This window comes from Callithrix jacchus, chromosome 22 (assembly GCF_049354715.1).
Source record: "Callithrix jacchus isolate 240 chromosome 22, calJac240_pri, whole genome shotgun sequence".
Taxonomy (NCBI): Eukaryota; Metazoa; Chordata; class Mammalia; order Primates; family Cebidae; genus Callithrix; species Callithrix jacchus.
The window spans coordinates 35390581-35412693 of NC_133523.1; positions in this window are offsets into that span (position 1 = coordinate 35390581).

Below are 22113 nucleotides of genomic sequence, written 5' to 3' on the forward strand. Positions count from 1 at the left end.
GAAGTTACATATTCCCCATGCGTAACCTGAGAAGGCGACAGCATAGGAGTTTTATTTTTGTATTTTTCTGGTTGAGTGGAGGGACCTGTGAGCTTTGCACTTCAGGTAGGTAGAAGGGAGCCCCCGTGAGTGCCCTCCTCTTCTTTCACTGAAGGGTGTGGCTCCCACTCAGCCGTGATCAGCTCAGACACATTCCCTCCCAGCCTGCTACTCACTCAGTTATTCACATTCCAAATCCCCTGTCAGCCCGGAAGCCTACACACATGCTCTTATTCTTCTCTTTCTATTACAGCCTTTCTGACACCTGTGGGAATGTCCTGCAGCCCTACTTGAATAAAACAGCCATGAATTGAAAATTTTTTATTTTCTGCCAGTTCACCCAGGACAGGCAGTTTTGTATCTACTCTGGGTGTCTTGCTTTTCTTAATAAACAAATGTCAGCCTCCCCGTTGGTCCCAAATTGATTTGTGGTTATTTCCTCAGTTTCGAGTTGAATAAAAAAATTGGACACATTCAGAACGTGGTAGAACCTCACATTCGTTCAGTCAACCGTACAAAGAGGGCTGTGATGGTAGCAAAGGATAATGGAAGTCATTAGAGCTGTCTCTACTTACAAAAAAGAGAAAATAGATTTCCGGAAGGTCTCAGCAATGATATGGCCTAGTGACTGGCGTCCTTTCTCTTTTACACTCTAAAATAGGCATGCTCAATGCATTTTCCCTTGTCTGTTTCCATCTTGTGTGTCTGATGTGTATAGAGCCGATAATGGGTTCCTTCAGTGCGTATGTTGAGAGAAAGTGAAGCAGATAATTTGCAGTCACCTCGTGGACACCACATCCTAATAAGATGATAAAACACTGGACTTCACTCTGAGTTTGTTGCTGTAATTGCGTTGCTTTCAAGAGTTCTTTACAGGGTTAGTGTGTTTACTGTGTGAGAGGCAATGAAGCCATTAGGGACTGAGTGGGACTAATTGCCCAAAAGGGCCACTCGGGTCAAAGTGTCTGACATAAAGTAGGGGCTACTGAAGGACGTTGTTCCTAATGTATTCTCAGACATCCCAGGGAACTTGTCACTCACTCCTTGTGTCACAGGAAGATTTGCCTTCTTTGATTTATGGACGTTTTCCATAGAATCCCCTGGCCCCTCTTGGAGAAGACTACTTCCTTTTTCCCCCCTATAAGTTAAAATGAAATCCTGGGAAATCTGGTGAAGATTTAATGACCAAGTGTCAGGGTTTGAGTGAGAAGGGATTATGCTATCAGCTGGCTCTGAAAATCCCATGGTTACATAGAAAGAGGGATACCTCGACAATGGGGAGAGTGGTTATTACCTCAGTCACAGACACACATTGAGGTCAGGTAGACACCGCTGCACACTTGCAGCATTTTCACAAATCATGGCAGGAGTTGATGGGCAAAGTTTTAACAGTGTTGGCCACTTAGCATACACACGCACACAGAGACACACAGAGAGAGACACAGACACACACACACACAATGCATCAGGAAGACAGTATTCCACCAAACTTTCAGCCTACTCTGTACTCTGTCCTAGTACCTATAATAATTGTAGAAGAAAACTACTAATTATACATCAGTACCCAGTCAATTATGAAATCATTTATATCTGCACCATCGATTTCTTGAGGAACTGCACCATGGACTTCTTGAGAAACTGGCTTTCTCAAGAAGCCCATGTGTGTGCAAAGGAAACATAATCAGATTTTCCATTTTCTTAAAATTTCACCCAGGGTCACAGCCAAGGGAAAGTACTGAAGAGCCCTTGTCAGCTCCTTTGTGCTCCAAATCTGTGTGTGATTATTTGTTCAGTTTCAGGTTACATTAGGAAGGCAATTTCAGCCAGGTCCAGTGGCTCATGCCTGTAATCTCAACTGTTTTGGAGGCCGAGGTGCAGGATCACCTAAGGTCAGGAGTGTGAGACCAGCCTGACCATCATGGCAAAACCTCATCTGTATTAAAAATACAAAATTAGCCAGGCATGGTGGCACATGCTTGTAATCCCAGCTGCTCAGGAGGCTGAGGCAGGAGAACCACTGGAACCCAAAAGGCGAAGGTTGCAAAAAGCTGAGCTTACACCTTTGCACTCTAGCTGGAAAAACAAAAGCAAAACTCCATCAGAAAGAGAAGAGTAGAGAAGAGAAGAGAAGAGAAAAGAAGGAATGAAAAAAGGAAGGGAGGAAAAGAAGGAAAGAAAAGAGAAATAAAAAGAAAGGAAAGAAAGGCAGTTTCAGATTGCATCAGAGAGGCTTGTGTTTACAGACTACCTTTCTCGCTATTTCAAACAGTAGCTCACTGTATTTTGAATGTCGTCTCTCATTGTTCCAGTGGGATTCTATCACTTTGTGTTACACGATCTCTTCTGTTTGCTTAGCCTCCACTCTAGCCTTGAAGTTCTCCATGGCCAGGGACTATGTCCTGTGATGTAGAATCCCTGTGTCTTGCACAGGGTTAAACAGAGGGTTAGTGCTTGATAATGTTCATGTGATGCCTATATTTCAGTTCCGTGAACTATGAGTGCCATTCACTGCCAATGGCCTAGTTTTTCTTTACAGTCTCTGAGATCTGAGCTGGTGGTGGCCAAGAATGAAACACATGTGTTTCTAGAGAGTTAAAACAGGACTAGGGTTGCAAAACATACAATATTATTTTTAATAGCTGACTAGCATATAAAAATATTCTAAAATGTGAATAAAACATAAATGTTCTCAGATGGAAACTGAGCCAAAGTAACTGACCTGAGGCTACAAGTTATCCATTCCTTGAAAACTCTATGCTCCTTGACAGAGAGCCACAGCCCAAACCCACTGAGTGTCTTTCTCCCCTAGGCCGTATGACTGGCCCACAGTGCACGAACTGCAAGTTTCATGCCTGGTGCTGGAGGGTCTTCAGGACCTTCACCTGCATGGTGCCTCTATCCTGCCAACTAGACATTTCCACATCACTCACATGAGACCACCTCCTGAGCAAATGTTCTCCCTCCTCCGCCCCACCACCCTTGGACACAAAAATACTCACATGAAAGGTTGGACAGGTTTCCCTTTGATTGTCACAGAAGTACCAATATGCAGGGACACAGCCTCTGTGTATGGCACATGCCAGAAAATTGAGACTGAGAGGCACCGGGCCATGTGGGGCCTCCCCTGGTGTAACAGATTCCTCTTAGGCAGTTGGTTAGATGTTGAAGGGTAGACCCTGAGGCCTCCCCTCTCCCACCTTATCACAATCAGAACCTGTATTCTTGAATATATACTTAACAGCAGAGCTTCAGAAACTGGGCTGCCTCAATTTTCTCCTTGATTCTGCCTTCTACTAATAGTGAGAGGTTAACATTTTTTGAACACTATTCTTAACATGGAGTCTTATTATATTCCCCGGACGTGAGTGTGGGGAATCACTGCTCACTCACTGCAGCCTCAACCTCCAGGGCTCCAGCAATCCTCTCACCTCAGCCCCCTAAGTAGCTGAGACTACAGGTCCACACCACAGAACCAGCTCAGATTTTATGTTTGTAGAGAGTCAGGGTCTCTTGATGTTGTCCAAGTTTGTCTGGAGCTCCTAGATTCAAAAGATCCTCTTGCCTTGGCCTCCCAAACTGCTGATGTACAGGGGTGAATCACTTTACTCCACCAAAAGTGTGACATTAGATTCACTATTTGAACTCCCCCACCTTGTTTCCCCAGTACAGGCAGGATTTTCTAAAGGTCCTACTTTGTAAGATGTTTTTGGTAATATAGGAGTTAATACATGTAAAGCCTCTACCCTAATCCCCAGACTGCAGTGACACCATCACAGCTCACTACAGCCTTGAATGCCTGGACAGCAGCAATCCTCCAGCCTCAGTCCCCAAGCATCTGGGACTACAGGCAAAAATCAGCATGCCCAGCAAATGTTTAAATGTTTGGAAAGACAGAATGTTGCTGTGTTGCCCAGGCTGGTCTCCAACCCCTAGCCTGGGGTGATCCTTTAACTTCAGCCTTTCAAAGTGCTGGGATTACAGGCCTCAGCAAACTTGTTGATGAATATCTACTTTAAGCTCTGTCTGAACTGAAGCTAAAGTTCCTTGCTGGTTTTGGGTGATTCCATATCTGAAACCAAGTCCCCCAATGTTCTTCCCTAGTGAATCAAAATCTGCCCACCATCCTGGTGCTCAGTGTAAAGGACAGGCTGGGATATGGGACAGGGAGAGACCTGAGGCTGGAGGCATGAGCCAGTGGTCACTGTGCAGATCCCACCTGCAGATGCTCTGTGCAAAGTCTGCTTCCCTCTCCCTGACTCTGCATGAGAAGAGGCTCCCGAGAATTTGGGCATTTTGCTCTCATAAATTCTCAGAGACCAGTCCTTGGTAACTCACAGTTTCCAACTCACAGCAATGGTAAATCCCCACCATTTCTGCCACCTGGGATCCACACTGACACACATGGGGAGAGTCACAGCTACATCCTCAGAGGCGCTGCTGTGTGGAAAGAAACCTTCCCATGCACAGAAGGCCACATGCATGTTTCCAGTGCAACACCCGGTCACATCCCAGCACACACACCCACAGTCACACAGAGCCACACCACTCAGAGTCACACATGCCCACTCATTGTGCATATAAAGATGCTCACACACTGATCTGGCTGTGCTCATACAGTCACATCACAGGTACCATGACAAAACGTAGTCACCCATTACACTCACGCACATACCCGCATGTCCTGAGGGGCCATCCACCTCCCACCTAAAGTCATATGATCTCAACAGACACCATTCTCAGCAGAAACCATCACTTGGTCACAGAGGGTTACAGCGGCCCAGGATTCACACCCCACACCCACAAGCATCTCAGACATGAGAGCCCTAGGCTATCTCATTCACAAGCTTACAGCTCACAGTAGAAATGCTCATATTTGTATCTCATAAAATCTCCCTGTTTTCTTTGTTCTGTGACTTGAGATTATTGAAGCCTGTGCCTTTTCAATTCACAGGTAGTGGTGACATCGTTGTCTCCTTCTGGGTGGCTGTTCCAAATTGTGTTCAGTATTCTGTGTGGATCTCTTGGAGTTGCAGCATTTCAATGGTCTTTGGCAGCCCTGCCCTCTGGCTTCATTCCTGTTTCCAAGCTCCTCCCACCAACGTTTCCCTGTGGGATAGGATGTAAGATGTTAGAAAGAAGCTTAGTAACAGCCACACCTGTTTGCAGGCCTATGACAGACAGAGAGGGTGGTATCAGGCAGAAAAGAAGATCACCAGGGAAATGCACAGATAAGGATGATGCAATGAGAAGTTCTGATGTTCATCCTCCATGCCTGTCCTGAAGCGTTTTCTCCACTGTGCAGAATCCACCTGGAAGGTATGCATTTTTCTAACTTGTACAATGAGAAACAGGTGGGAATTGTTGAAAAGGCTTTGGCCCTTCAATGTAATCCTGTTCTTTGCTCCAGAGTCTCTGAGGGAGCACTGCCCTTGATCTTCAGCAGAAACTTGGGGGAGAGGTGGAGAAAGTCCTTGTGTCCTCATGAGCCCACCCCAGGCCCCTTGGCTCTGGTGAGTGGTGACCACTCTCACACACCTGGGCTCCAGCCACACCATCTCCTTTCTCTTTGGGTGTCCATGTACATTGAAATCTCAGAGTTCCTGCTTCTTCTGCATATTCAAGGAGACAGGTGAGACTCTTGAGTCTAGGCCTTGGGTTGTGTGCTCCTTAGCTCCAGACCCATGTGAGGACAGGTGCAGGTGCAGGTGCAGGTGATTGGACTTCAGCCACGGTGAAGTCTTCACCCGAGGTGGAAGACTCAGGACCCGTCTTCAAGTTCTTTTTCTCTGATAATAGAAAACATCTCAAAAACTTATATTAGAATTTGAAGAAGGAATGTGTTAGAATTCCCCTCCTTCTGTTTATTTCTTCTCTTTCTTTATTGTCCTCTTCAGTTTTATTGACTGTAAATTTAATGTGTTTGCAAAAAGTTGATCCAAGTTACCAAACAATCTATATTTTGGTGAGTAATTACTGAAATAGCACTTCAGTATTAGGCATGGCCTGTCGGTGACACCCATTGGTTCCTATCTGTCACTTTCCTGCCGTGCAACCTTCTTGCCCCATGGGCAGCTCTGCTTCTGCCTTTCCTCGTTGCTGGTCTTTGAGTTTCACTGCTTTGTTGAATGTTGCTTGTAGGTGATTTTTCTTCTGGGTCATGCATCTTCAGCTTACATGTCTGTTTTTAGGATTCATCTGTATTGCTGTGTGCAGCTGTAGTTCCTTCATTTTCACTGCTGTACACTCTGAAGTTTTATAAATAGATCAACACATACATACTAGTTTTACTGTTGATGGACATTGGGAAGGTCCATCTTGGGACGGTTGCAGACATTGCTTTCTACACAAATTGTCCCAGTCTCCTCATGCTGATCATTGTTTATTCATGGAAAATTTCAAGACATATCATAGACTCCCTGATATTTAAAACAAATCTCTCCCTTTCTGCCTGTGAATGCAAGAAACTGTTCATAAGGCAAACAGAGACTTACTGAGAAGGCAAGAATCAGGACACTGAGGATTCGAATCTTCAGAGGACCTCTGACAGATGGGGCTGCCCAGAGTCCACCCAAAAGCAGATATCCCAAGGAGAAAAGTCACTCTTATGAATGGACTGTTGGGTCAGTAGGGGTCTTCTTAGATCAAGGTCCAGGCTCTGACATGGGATAGGTTACAGTGGTAGGCACTGTTGGGGATGGCAATGGAGGTGTCATAACCCCATGTTAGTGGGGATAGAAACATGGGACCTGCAAGGAAGACCATCAGGGAGAACTGATAGTGTGCGCCCTGATCAAAGACTTCACCTTGCATCCTTCTCCAGCCAGGGTTCACACTCTGCAAAGCAGTGACTGCCCTGGGCACTACTGGAGCCTGCAGCTTCTCACCTGTGAAATGGCTACTTCCTTTCTCAGTCTGCAGGGATGGCGGGAGCAGGGCATGGTCATCCATGAGCACTCTTTACATGGACAAGTTATCTTTTTCTAAGTCTGGGTCTCAACCTTTCCTGAAACGAAGTTGCACATTCCCCATGTCTAACCTGAGAAGGAGACAGCATAGGAGTTTTATTTTTGTATTTTTCTGGTTGAGTGGAGGGACCTGTGAGCTTTACACTTCAGGTAGGAGGAAGGGAGCCCCCATGAGTGCCCCCCTCTCTTTACACTGTACAGGGTGGCTCCCACTCAGCCGTGATCAGCTCAGACAAATTCCTCCCACCCTGCTACTCACTCAGTTATTGACATTCCAAATCCCCTGTCAGCCCGGAAGCCTACACACATGCCCTTACCCTTCTCTTTCTATTACAGCCTTTCTGACACCTGTGAGAAAGTCCTGTAGCCCTACTTGAATAAAACAGCCATGAACTAAAAATTTTTTATTTTCTGCCAGTTCACCCAGGACAGGCAGTTTTGTATCTACTCTGGGTGTCTTGCTTTTCTTAATAAACAAATGTCTTTTCTATAACGTGTCTCTGTAACAGTGATGTCGCAGAAATAAAATTTGCAGGATTCCAGCAGTGAGTCATGAAATCATGTATGTCTGCACCATGGATTTCCTGCAAAACTCTACCTGGCTTTGTAACTAGATGTGCAAAGGAACCATGGTCAGATGCTCAGTTTGCTTAAAAATTACCCAGGGTCATAATGAGGTGAAGTAATGAAGAGCGCTTGTCAGCCTCCCCGTGGGTCCCAAATCGATCTGTGGTTATTTCCTCAGTGTCAAGTTGAATAAAAGGATTGGACACATTCAGAACATGGTAGAATTTCACATTGGTTCGGTCACCCGTACAAAGAGGGCTGTGATGGTGGCAAAGGATAATGGAAGTCATTAGAGCTGTCTCTACCTACAAAAAAGAGAAAATAGATTTCTGGAAGGTCTCAGCAATGATATGGCCTACTGCCGTCCTTTCTCTTTTGCACTCTAAAATAGGCATGCTCATTGCATTTTCCCTTGTCTGTTTCCATCTTGTGTGTCTGATGTGTATAGAGCCGATAATGGGTTCCTTCAGTGCGTATGTTGAGAGAAAGTGCAGCAGATAATTTGTAGTCACCTCATGGACACCACATCCTAATAAGATGATAAAACACTGGACTTCACTCTGAGTTTGTTCCTGTAATTGTGTTGCTTTCAAGAGTTCTTTACAGGGTTAGTGCGTTTACTGTGTGAGAGGCAATGAAGCCATTGGGGCTGGGTGGGACTAATTGCCAAAAAGGGCCTCTCAGGTCAAAGTGTCTGACATAAAGTAGGGGCTACTGAAGGACATTGTTCCTAATGTATTCTCAGACATCCTAGGGACCTTGTAACTCCCTTCATGTGTCACAGGAAGATTTGCCTTCTTTGATTTATGGATGTTTTCCATAAAATACCCTGGCCCCTCTTGAAGAAGACCCCTTCCTCTTTTCCCCCTGAAAGTGAGAACCAAGTCCTGGGAAATCTGGTGAAGTTTTAATGATCAAGTTTGACTGAGAAGAGATTATGCTATTAGCTGGCTCTAGGAATTCCATGATCACATAGAAAGAGGGATACCTCGACAATTGGGAGTGTGGTTATTACGGCAGTCACAGACACACATGAGGTCAGGTAGACACCACTGCACACTTGCAGCATTTTACTAGAACATGGCAGGAGTTGACGGGCAAAGTTTTAACAATGTTGGCCACTTAGCACATGCACACACACACACACACACACAGACACACACAGAGACACAGACACACACACACAATGCATCAGGAAGACAGTATTCCACCAAACTTTCAGCCTACTCTGTACTCTGTCCTAGTACCTATAATAATTGTAGAAGAAAACTACTAATTATACATCAGTACCCAGTCAATTATGAAATCATTTATATCTGCACCATCGATTTCTTGAGGAACTGCACCATTGACTTCTTGAGAAACTGGCTTTCTCAAGAAGCCCATGTGTGTGCAAAGGAAACATAATCAGATTTTCCGTTTTCTTAAAATTTCACCCAGGGTCACAGCCAAGGGAAAGTACTGAAGAGCCCTTGTCAGCTCCTTTGGGCTCCAAATCTGTGTGTGATTATTTGTTCAGTTTCAGGTTACATTAAAAAGGCAGTTTCAGCCAGGTCCAGTGGCTCATGCCTGTAATCCCAACTGTTTGGGATGCCAAGGTGGAGGATCACCTAAGGTCAGGAGTGTGAGACCAGCCTGACCATCATGGCAAAACCTCATCTGTATTAAAAATACAAAACTAGCCAGGCATGGTGGCACATGCTTTTAATCTCAGCTGCTCAGGAGGCTGAGGCAGGAGAACCACTGGAACCCGAAAGGCAAAGGTTGCAAAAAGCTGAGCTTACACCTTTGCACTCTAGCTGGGGAAACAAAAACAAAACTCCATCAGAAAGAGAAGAAGAGAGGAGAAGAGAAGAGAAGAGGAGAAAAGGAAGAAAGGAAGGAAGGGAGGGAAAAAGGAAAGAGAAAAGAAATAAAAAGAAAGAAAAGAAAGGCAGTCTCAGATTGCATCAGAGAGGCTTCTGTTTACAGACTACCTTTCTCACTATTTCAAACAGTAGCTCACTGTATTTTGAATGTTGTCTCTCATTGTTCCAGTGGGATTCTAACACTTTGTGTTACACGATCTCTTCTGTTTGCTTAGCCTCCACTCTAGCCTTGAAGTTCTCCATGGCCAGGGACTATGTCCTGTGATGTAGAGTCCCTGTGTCTTGCACAGGGTTCAACAGAGGGTTAGTGCTTGATAATGTTCATGTGATGCCTATATTTCAGTTCCGTGATCTATGAGTGCCATTGACTGCCAATGGCCTAGTTTTTCTTTACAGTCTCTGAGATCTGAGCTGGTGGTGGCCAAGAATGAAACTCATGTGTTCCTAGAGAGTTAAAACAGGACTAGGGTTGCAAAACATACAATATTATTTTTAATAGCTGATTAGCATATAAAATATTCTAAAATGTGAATAAAACATAAATCTTTGGGCATCAACATTAGGGAAGGCCAGAAAGTTTGAACATATTCTTTATTACTGAGGTTCATAGAGAAATTTACCTTATAGATGTTAATATATTCGATTTTAAATGCACACATATTTGACCCAGTTATTCCATTTCTTTGCAATTATCTTCCAGTGTAAGTATCAGAAGGTTGATTGACAAAAGCGTTGATTAGAGAGCTTAGTATGGCATTATTTGTGAGAGTAAAACGTTGGAAACAACGTAAATGCCCATCAAAAAGGTCAAGTTCAACAATTTTGGGTACTCCAATTGAGATACTATGCCATCTTTAAAAACCGAGGCAGCACCATGGATAGGTGATGTCCTGAAGATACATTCTTTAAGAACAAATGAACTTGTAATGTGTGATGTGTAGAGAAGTTTATACCAGGATTTGTTTAAAAACCAAATGAAATCGTAGACCTCTATGGTTCTATAGGCATAGGTTTCCTCTGGAAGGAGAGCAGAGCACTGGTAATGTTCTCAGAGTCAAACCAGAGTCCAGGAGTGAGATAAAGGCTTAAATTTTGACTGACTACAACAATTTTATCCTTACACATATTGTCTTCATTCAGCTAAATGAAAATATAAGTAACCACCTAAGTAGAAATGAGCACTGTAAGAAAAGACAGTGGAGATTCCATTCCTTGGGGGAAATGGCAGGTAAGCTGACCTTGACCCTGGTCAGATTTAGGAAACAAGCTGAAAATGGCAGTGAAAGCAGAAGGTGCTCTGTGGTGAAAAGCCTGGGGCAAGGGTAGTAATGGGAGGAGCCCAAGGGACTCATGTGGCCATCTGAGGGAGAGCTGCCTCCTGCTCTGGAAGCCCGCAAAGGCCACGTACTGGGAGCTCCTAAGTGCTCACCTGGTACTACTTGTCCAGCACTGAAAGGCCCAGGTCCAATTGTTTTCCATCTTTGAAGGGCACATTGTGGCATGTCACCTCACACGTCCAGGCCTCACACTAATGAATGTTCATGACCACACAATGGCCAAGATACACTCAGAAGTGGAAGGTGACGTGTGAGTCCTCATTCACCCCGCTGTGGAAATACACCTGCAGCTGTGGGTCATTGCTGAGGGTAAAGCACACAGCAAATGGTGCAGAACCCTCCCTTGTGGGGCACAGACAGGACACACATAGAAAGTCCTTCCCCCTTCTCCACCCGGCAGACAGAAGCCTTTCTGCTGTTACTGCAACCCTCATCCTTGTGGGGTTGCTTCAGCTCCTGTTACCCTTCAGAGGTGAGATCCTCTGCCCCGTGTTCCCAGATGGAAACTGAGCCAAAGTAACTGACCTGAGGCTAAAAGTTATCCATTCCTTGAAAACTCTATGCTCCTTGACAAAGAGCCACAGCCCAAACCCACTGAGTGTCTTTCTCCCCTAGGCCGTATGACTGGCCCACAGTGCAGGAACTGCAAGTTTCATGCCTGGTGCTGGAGGATCTCCGGGAGCTTCACCTGCATGGTGCCTTCATCCTGCCAACTAGACATTTCCACATCACTCACATGAGACCACCTCCTGAGCAAATGTTCTACCTCCTTTGCCCCACCACCCTTGGACACAAAAATACTCACATGAAAGGTTGGACAGGTTTCCCTTTGATTGTCACAGAAGTACCAATATGCAGGGACACAGCCTCTGTGTATGGCACATGCCAGAAAATTGAGACTGAGAGGCACCGGGCCATGTGGGGCCCCCCTGCTGTAACAGATTCCTTTTAGGCAATTGGTTAGATGTTGAAGGGTAGACCCTGAGGCCTCCCCTCTCCCACCTTATCACAATCAGAACCTGTATTCTTGAATATATACTTAACAGCAGAGCTTCAGAAACTGGGCTGCCTCAATTTTCTCCTTGATTCTGCCTTTTACTAGAAGTGAGAGGTTAACATTTTTTGAACACTATTCTTAAGATGGGGTCTTATTATATTCCCCGGACGTGAGTGCAGGGAATCGCTGCTCACTCACTGCAGCCTCAACCTCCAGGACTCCAGCAATCCTCTCACCTCAGCCCTCTATGTAGCTGAGACTACAGGTCCACACCACAGAACCAGCTCAGATTTTATGTTTGTGGAGAGTCAGGGTCTCTTGATGTTGCCCAAGTTAGTCTGGAGCTCCTAGGTTCAAAAGATCCTCTTGCCTTGGCCTCCCAAACTGCTGATGTACAGGGGTGAATCACTTTACTCCACCAACAGTGTGACATTAGATTCACAATTTGAACTCCCCCACCTTCGTTTCCCCAGTACAGGCAGAATTTTCTAAAGGTCCTACTTTGTAGGACGTTTTTGGTAATATAGGAGTTAATAAATGTAAAGCCTTTACCCTAATCCCCAGACTGCAGTGACATCATCACAACTCACTACAGCCTTGAATGCCTGGACAGCAGCAATCCTCCAGCCTCAGTCCCCAAGCATCTGGGACTACAGGCAAAAATCAGCATGCCCAGCAAATGTTTAAATGTTTGGAAAGACAGAATGTTGCTGTATTGCACAGGCTGGTCTCCAACCCCTGGCCTGGGGTGATCCTTTAACCTCAGCCTTTCAAAGTGCTGGGATTACAGGCCTCAGCAAACTTGTTGATGAATATCTACTTTAAGCTCTGTCTGAACTGAAGCTAAAGTTCCTTGCTGGTTTTGGGTGGTTCCATATCTGAAACCAAGTCCCCCAATGTTCTTCCCTAGTGAATCAAAATCTGCCCACCATCCTGGTGCTCAGTGTGAAGGACAGGCTGGGATATGGGACAGGGAGAGACCTGAGGCTGGAAGCAGGAGCCAGTGGTCACTGTCTGCAGATCCCACCTGCAGATGCTCTGCACAAAGTCTGCCTCCCTCTCCCTGACTCTGCATGGGAAGAGGCTCCCGAGAATTTGTGCATTCTGCTCTCATCAATGCTCAGAGACCAGTCCTTGGTAACTCACAGTCCCCAGAATCCTCACCATTTCTGCCACCTGGTATCCACACTGACACATATGGGAAGAGTCACAGCTGCTTCATCAGAGGTGCTGCTGTGTGTGGAGAAACCTTCCCATGCCCAGAAGGCCACATGCATGTTTCCAGTGCAACACCCAGTCACATCCCAGCACACACACCCACAGTCACACGGAGCCGCACCACTCAGAGTCACACACGTCCACTCGCTGTGCATATAAAGATGCTCACACACTGATCTGGCTGTGCTCACACAGTCACATCACAGTTACCATGACAGCATAGTCACCCCTTACACTCACGCACACACCTGCATGTCCTGATGGGCCATCCACCTCCCACCTAAAGTCATATGATCTCAAAAGACACCATTCTCAGCAGAAACCATCACTTGGTCACAGAGGGTTACAGAGGCCCAGGGTCCACAAACCATACCCACAAGCATCTCAGTTGTAAGAGCCCTAGGCTATCTAATTCACAAGCTTACAGCTCACAGTAGAAATGCTCATATTTGTATCTCATAAAATTTTTCTGTTTTCTATTTTCTGTGACTTGAGATTGTTAAAGGCTTTGTCTTTTCAACTCAGGTAGTGGGGACATTGTTTTCTCCTTCTGGGTGGCTGTTTCAAACTGTGTTCAGTTTTCTGTGATGAATCTCTTGAAGTTGCAGCATTTAAATGGTCTGTGACCATTGGCTTCATTCCTGTTTCCAAGCTCCTCCCACCAAGGTTTCTTTGTGGGATAGGATGTAAGATGTTAGAAAGAAGCTTAGTCACAACCACACCTATTTGCAGGCCTATGACAGACAGAGAGGGAAATATCAGGGAGAAAAGGGGATCGCCAGGGAAATGCACAGATAAGGATGATGCAATGAGAAGTTCTGATGTTCATCCTCCATGCCTGTCCTGAAGCATTTTCTCCACTGTGCAGAATCCACCTGGCAGGTGTGCATTTTTCTAACTTGTACAATGAGAAACAGGTGGGAATTGTGGAGAAGGCTTTGGCCCTCGAATGTAATCCTGTTCTCTGCTCCAGAGTCTCTGAGGGAGCACTGCCCTTGATCCTCAGCAGAAACTTGGGGGAGAGGTGGAGAAAGTCCTTGTGTCCTCATGAGCCCACCCCAGGCCCCTTGGCTCTGGTGAGTGGTGACCACTCTCACACACCTGGGCTCCAGCCACACCATCTCCTTTCTCTTTGGGTGTCCATGTACATTGAAATCTCAGAGTTCCTGCTTCTTCTGCAGATTCAAAAAGACAGGTGAGACTCTTGAGTCTAGTCCTTGAGGTTTGTGCTCCTTAGCTCCAGACCCATGTGAGGACGGGTGCAGGTGCAGGTGCAGGTGATTGGACTTCAGCCACGGTGAGGTCTTAACCCGAGGTGGAAGACTCAGGACGCACTTTCAAGTTTTTTTTCTCTGATAATAGAAAACATCTCAAAAACCTATATTAGAAATTGAAGAAGGAATGTGTTAGAATTTTCCTCCTTCCGTTTATTCCATCTCTTCTTTTATTTTCCTCTTCAGTTTTATTGACTGTAAATTTAAGGTGTTTACAAAAAGTTGATCCAAGTTACCAAACAATCTATATTTTGGTGAGTAATTACTGATATAGCACTTCAGTATTAGGCATGGCCTGTTGGTGATGCCCATTGGTTCCTATCTGTCACTTCCCTGCCTTGTAACCTTCCTGCCCCCATGGGCAGCCCTGCTTCTGCCTTTTCTCGTTGCTTTTCTTTGAGTTTCACTGCTTTGTTGAATGTTGCTTGTAGGTGATTTTCCTGGAGGGCTCCTTCTGGGTCATGCATCTTCAGTTCACATGTCTGTTTTTAGGATTCATCTGTATTGCTGTGTGCAGCTGTAGTTCCTTCATTTTCACTGCTGTACACTCTGAAGTTTTATAAATAGATCAACACATACATACCAGTTTTACTCTTCATGGACTTTGGGAGGGTCCCAGCTTGGGACAGTTGCAGACATTGCTTTCTACACAAAATTGTCCTAGTCTCCTCATACTGATCATTGTTTATTCATGGAAAATTCCAAGACTTATCATAGACTCCCTGAAATTTAAAACAAATGTCTCCCTTTCTGACTGTGAATGCAAGAAACTGTTCATAAGGCAAACAGAGACTTACTGAGAAGGCAAGAATCAGGACACTGAGGATTCGAATCTTCAGAGGACCTCTGACAGATGGGGCTGCCCAGAGTCCACCCAAAAGCAGATATCCCAAGGAGAAAAGTCACTCTTAGGAATGGACTGTTGGGTCAGGAGGGGTCTTCTTAGATCAAAATTCAGGCTCTGACATGGGATAGGTTACAGTGGTAGGCACTGCAGGGGATGGCAATGGAGGTGTCATAACCCCATGTTAGTGTGGGGAGAAGCGTGGGACCTACAAGAAAAACCATCAGGGAGAACTAATAGTGTGTGCCCTGATCAAAGACTTCACCTTGCATCCTTCTCCAGCCAGGGTTCACACTCTGCAAAGCAGTGACTGCCTTAGGCAGTACTGGAGCCTGCAGCTTCTCCCCTGTGAAATGGCTATTTTTTTTCTCAATCTGCAGAAACGGCGGGAGCAGAACATGGTCATCCATGAGCACTCTTTACATGAACATGTTAGCTATTTCTAAGTCTGGGTCTCAACCTTTCCTGAAACGAAGTTGCATATTTCCCATGCCTAACCTGAGAGGGAGACAGCGTAGGAGTGTTATTTTTGTTTTTTTCTGGTTGAGTGGAGGGACCTGTGAGCTTTAGACTTCAGGTAGGTAGAAGGGAGCCCCCATGAGTGCCCCCCCTCTCTTTTCACTGTAGAGTGTGGCTCCCATTCAGCCGTGCTCAGCTCAGACACTTTCCCTCCCAGCCTGCTACTCACTCGGTTATTCACATTCCAAATCCCCTGTCAGCCCGGAAGCCTGCACACACGCCCTTACCCTTCTCTTTCTATTACAGCCTTTCTGACACCTGTGGGAAAGTCCTGTAGCCCTACTTGAACAAAACAGCCATGAATTGAAAATTTTTTATTTTCTGCCAGTTCACCCAGGACAGGCAGTTTTGTATCTACTCTGGGTGTCTTGCTTTTCTTAATAAACAAATGTCTTTTCTATAACTTCTCTCTGTGACAGTGATGTCGCAGAAATAGAATTTGCGAGATTCCAGCAGTGAGTCATGAAATCATGTATGTCTGCACCATGGATTTCTTGCAAAACTGTACCTGGCTTTGTAACTAGATGTGCAAAGGAACCATGGTCAGATGTTCAGTTTGCTTAAAAATCTACCCAGGGTCATAACGAGGTGAACTAATGAACAGCACTTCTCAGCCTCCTCATGCGTCCCAAATCGATCTGTGGTTATTTCCTCAGTTTATTGGACACATTCAGAACATGGTAGAATTTCACATTGGTTCGGTCTCCTGTACAAAGAGAGCTGTGATGGTTGCAAAGGATAATGGAAGTCATTAGAGCTGTCTCTACCTACAAAAAAGAGAAAATAGATTTCTGGAAGGTCTCAGCAATGATATGGCCTAGTTACTGCCGTCCTTTTTCTTTTGCACTCTAAAATAGGCATGCTCATTGCATTTTTTCTTGTCTGTTTCCATCTTGTGTGTCTGATGTGTACAGAGCCGATAATGGGTTCCTTCCGTGCATATGTTGAGAGAAAGTGAAGCAGATAATTTGTAGTCACCTCATGGACACCACATCCTAATAAGATGATAAACACTGGAATTCACTCTGCGTTTGTTCCTGTAATTGTGTTGCTTTCAAGAGTTCTTTACAGGGTTAGTGTGTTTACTGTGTCAGAGGCAATGAAGCCAATGGGGACTGAGTGGGACTAATTGCCAAAACAAGCCACTCGGGTCAAAGTGTCTGACATAAAGTAGGAGCTACTGAAGGATGTTGTTCCTAATGTATTCTCAGACATCCTAGGGACCTTGTAACTCACACCTTGTGTCACAGGAAGATTTGCCTGTTTTGACTTATGGATTTTTTTTAGAATGCCCTGGCCCCTCTTGGAGAAGACCACTTCCTCTTTTCCCCCTGAAAGTAAGAATCAAATCCTGGGAAATCTGGTGAAGTTTTAATGACCAAGTGTCAGGGTTCGAGTGAGAAGGGATTATGCTATTAGCTGGCTCTGGGAATCCCATGGTCAAATAGAAAGTGGGATACCTCGACAATGGGGAGTGTGCTTATTTTGTCAGTCACAGACACACATTGAGGTCAGGTAGACACCACTGCACACTTGCAGCATTTTACTAAAACATGACAGGTGTTGATGGGCAAAGATTTAACAGTGCTGGCCACTTAGCACACACACACACACACACACACACAGACACACACACACACACATGGACACACACACACACACACACAATGCATCAGGAAGACAGTATTCCACTGAACTTTCAGCCTACTCTGTACTCTGTCCTAGTACCTATAATAATTGTAGAAGAAAACTACTAATTATACATCAGTACCCAGTCAATTATGAAATCATTTATATCTGTACCATCGATTTCTTGAGGAACTGCACCATTGACTTCTTGAGAAACTGGCTTTCTCAAGAAGCCCATGTGTGTGCAAAGGAACCGTAATCAGATTCTCTGTTGTCTTAAAATTTCACCCAGGGTCACAGCCAAGGGAAAGTAATGAAGAGCCCTTGTCAGCTCCTTTGGGCTCCAAATCTGTCTGTACTTATTTGTTCAGTTTCAGGTGACATCAGAAAGGTAGTTTCAGCCAGGTCCACTGGCTCACACCTGTAATCCCAACTGTTTCAGAGGCCAAGATGGAGGATCACCTGAGGTCAGGAGTTTCAGACCAGCCTGTCCATCATGGCAAATTTTCATCTATATTAAAAATACAAAATTAGCCAGGCATGGTGGCACATGCCTGTAATGTCAGCTGCTCAGGAGGCTGAGGCAGGAGAACCACTGGAACCCAAAAGTCGAAGGTTGCAGCAAGCTGAGGTTGCACCACTGCACCCTAGCTGGGGAAACAGGAGCAAAACTCCATCAGAAAGAGAAGACAAGAAGGGAAGAGAAGAGCAGAGAAGGAAGGAAAGAAGGGATGGAGGAAAAAAGGAAAGAAAAGAGAAAGAAAAAGAAAGAAAAGAAAGGCAGTTTCAGATTGCATCAGAGAGGCTTCTGTTTACAGACTACCTTTCTCGCTATTTCAAACAGTAGCTCACTGTATTTTGAATGTTTTCTCTCATTTTTCCAGTGGGATTCTACTACTTTGTGTTACACGACCTCTTCTGTTTGCTTAGCCTCCACTCTAGCCTTGAAGTTCTCCATGGCCAGGGAGAGCCATGTGAGGCTCTCCCTGGCCATGGCTCTATGTCCTGTGAGGTAGAGTCCCTGTGCCTTGCACAGGGTTAAACAGAGGGTTAGTGCTTGATAATGTTCATGTGATGCCTATATTTCAGTTCCGTGAACTATGAGTGCCATTCACTGCCAATGGCCTAGTTTTTCTTTACAGTCTCTGAGATCTGAGTTGGTGGTGGCCAAGAATGAAACTCATTGTTCCTAGAGAGTTAAAACAGAACTAGGGTTGTAAAACATACGATATTATTTTTATAGCTGATTAGCATATAAAAAGATTCTGAAATGGGAATAAAATGTAAATCTTTGGGCATCAACATTAGGGAAGGCCAGAAAGTTTGAACATATTCTTTACTACTGAGGTCTATAGAGAAAGTTCTCTTATAGGTGTACTATATTCGATTTTAAATGCACACATTTTTGACCCAGTTATTCCATTTCTTTGTAATTATCTTCCAGTGTAAGTATCAGAAGGTTGATAATGACAAAAGCGTTGATTAGAGAGCTTAATATGGCATTATTTGTGAAAGCAAAACGTTGGAAACAACCTAAATGCCCACCAAAAGGGTCAAATTCTATCATTTTGGGTACTCCTATTGAGATACTATGCAGTCTTTAGAAACCGAGGCAGCACCATGGATAGGTGATGTCCTGAAGATACATTTTTTAAGAACAAATGAACTTCTAATGTGTGATGTGTAGAGCAGTTTATACCACTATTTGTTTAAAAAGCAAATGAAATCGTAGACCTCTATGCTTCTATAGGCATAGGTTTCCTCTGGAAGGAGAGCAGAGCACTGGTAATGTCCTCAGGATTCAACCCCGAGTCCATGAGTGAGACAACGGCTTATATTTTGAATGACTGCAACAATTTTATCCTTACACATATTGTATTCATTCAGCTAAATGAAAATATAAGTTACTGCCTAAGTAGAAATGAGCACTGTAAGAAAAGACAGTGGAGATTCCATTCCTTGGGGGAAATGGCAGGTAAGCTGACCTTGACCCTGGTGAGATTTAGGAAACGAGCTGAAAATGGCAGTGCAAGCAGAAGGTGCTCTGTGGTGAAAAGCCTGGGGCAAGGGTAGTAATGGGAGGAGCCCAAGAAACTCATGTGGCCATCTGAGGGAGAGCTGCCTCCTGCTCTGGAAGTCCGCAAAGGCCACGTGCTGGGAGCTCCTGGGTGCTCACCTGGTACTCCTTGTCCAGCACTGAGAGGCCCAGGTCCAATTGTTTTCCATCTTTGAAGGGCACATTGTGGCATGTCACCTCACACGTCCAGGCCTCACATTCATGAATGTTCATGACCACACAATGGCCAAGATACACTCAGAAGTGGAAGGTGATGTGTGAGTCCTCATTCACCCCGCTGTGGAAATACACCTGCAGCTGTGGGTCATTGCTGAGGGTAAAGCACACAGCAAATGGTGCCGAACCCTCCCTTGTGGGGCACAGACAGGACACACATAGAAATTCCTTCCCCCTTTTCCACCCAGCAGACAGAAGCCTTTCTGGTGCTCTTACAACCCTCATCCCTGTGGGGTTGCTTCAGCTCCTGTTGCGCTTCAGAAGTGAAATGCTCTACCCTGTGTTCCCAGATGGAAACTGAGCCACAGTAACTTCCCTGAGGTTATAAGTTATTTATTTCTTGAAAAATTTATGCTGCTTGATAAGAAACCACAGTCGAAACCCACTGAGTGCCCTTTTTTTCTAGGCTGTGTGATGGGCCCACAGTGCAGGAACTGCAAGTTTCATGCCTGGTGCTGGAGAATCTCCAGGACCTTCACCTGAATTACGCCTCCATTTTGCCAACTAGACATTTCCACATCACTCACATGAGACTACCTCCTACGTCAATATTCTTTCTCTTCCTCCATCACGCACCATCCTTGGACCATGGAGTACTCACACAAAAGGGAGGATCAGTGTCTCTCTGATTGTCACTCAAGAACCTACGGACAAGTTCACAGGCCATGTATGTGGTGCCTGCCACAGAGATTAAGAGTGGATGAGACAGGCAGGGCTGGGTACGGCCTACCATTCTGTAAGAGATTCTCATAATGCAAAAGGTTGGAGTCTAAGGGCAAACTCAGGCTTCTTCATTCCCACCCTACCACAGTCAGGCCCATTATTGCTGAGGAAATAGGGGTGGAGGCATAGTTATGAGCAAGGCATCAGGAGCCAGGCTGCCTGGATTTCTGTCCTGATTTCTCCTATTACTAGCAGTGCCATCTTAGATCTGATACTTAAATGTTCTCTACCTCAATTTCCCCATCCAAAGAGGATTACTAGAAATTTTTTTTTGTAGGAGGTTCACATGGATAGAACAGTTAATATGTATAAAACTTTTACCCTAATCCCTCACATGTATAGGAACTGTGAGATGTTACTGAAAGAAGAGGGTGGGTTCTTCTGGAACACTGCCCTGTCTTCATTTTCAACTCTGAAACTGTGAAAACAAGATATGAGGATGTAACAGTGATGTAATTCACTCCAGTGAGAAATAATCCTTGTTGAAAGAGAACGAAATAACAAGAGAACAGTAAACCCGTGTGTGTGGGATGCACATGCATCACAATCATCAAAGGCCATGGAATTTTTTCTCAGAACGGGCACAAATTGTTAAGAGCACAGCTTTAGTACTTGTACAAATAAAGTGCGGGCCATAGAAATAACTGGAGGGAATCTACAAGTGGCTGATACTTGTTCTCTTTTGAGATAGAGTCACATTCTATTGTCCAGACTTACAGGCAGTCATGCAATCCTAGCTCGCATTAACCTTGACACCACCACCCCTGTTTGCAGGCCTGTCTGTGATGTAGCAAAAGTCATTGTGGTGGAGGTACCAGGGGGAGGAAGGAGTAACAGGGAAATGCACAGATAAGAATGATGGAGTGAAGGGTTGTGCAGTCCAGCCTTTATGCCTCTCGTGAAGATTTTTCTCTGCTGTGTAGAATCTACCTGGAAGGTGTACATTGTTTTAATTGGTGCAATCATTTAGAAAAGGAAGGTGGGAATTATGGAGAAAGGTGTTGGCCCTAAAAAGTAATGCTTCTGTTTGTTCCAGACTTTCTGGGAGATCACTGGCCGTGATCGTCAGCGGGACCTGTGGAGAAGAGTTGAGATAGTCCTTGGTTATTTATTCCATCTCAGAAGGCCCCTTGTCTCTGCCAGGTGAGGACTACTGCCTTCCTTCTCTCACACACTTAGGCTTTAGCTGCAGCTTATTCTTCCTTTCTGGGGGTTCATGTGAGTCAGTATTTCAGAGACATTCTTTCTCCCAACACCATTTATTAAATAGGGAGTCTTTTCCCCATTACTTGTTTTTGTCAGGTTTGTCTAAGATCAGATAATTGTAGATGTGTGGCATTATTTCTGAGGCATCTATTCTGTTCCACTTATCTATATCTCTATTTTGCTACCAGTACCATGCTGTTTTGATTACTGTAGCCTTGTATTATAGTTTGAAGTCAGGTCCCATGATGTCTTCAGCTTTTTTTTTTTTTTTTTTTTTTTTTCAGCTTCCCTCCACCCCTTAGGATTATCTTGGCTATGCAGGCTGCTATTTGCTTCCACGTGAAATTTAAGGTGTTTTTCTCCAATTTTGTGAAGAAAGTCAACTGTAGCTTTTTGGAGATAGCATTGAATCTATTAATTACCATTTTAAAAAATGTTTGCTCTTCTGTTTTACAATCAGTGAATGTAAACCATTTATATGTATATTATGATAAGTAATTCTTAATCTCATACTTTATTAAGCACTAAAATTCTATGCACAGCCTGTTACTGACACACTTTGGGACCACCTGTTTTTAACCCACCATGGGATCTTCTTGCTGCCACAGACTAACATGCTCCTGCCTTTCTGCTT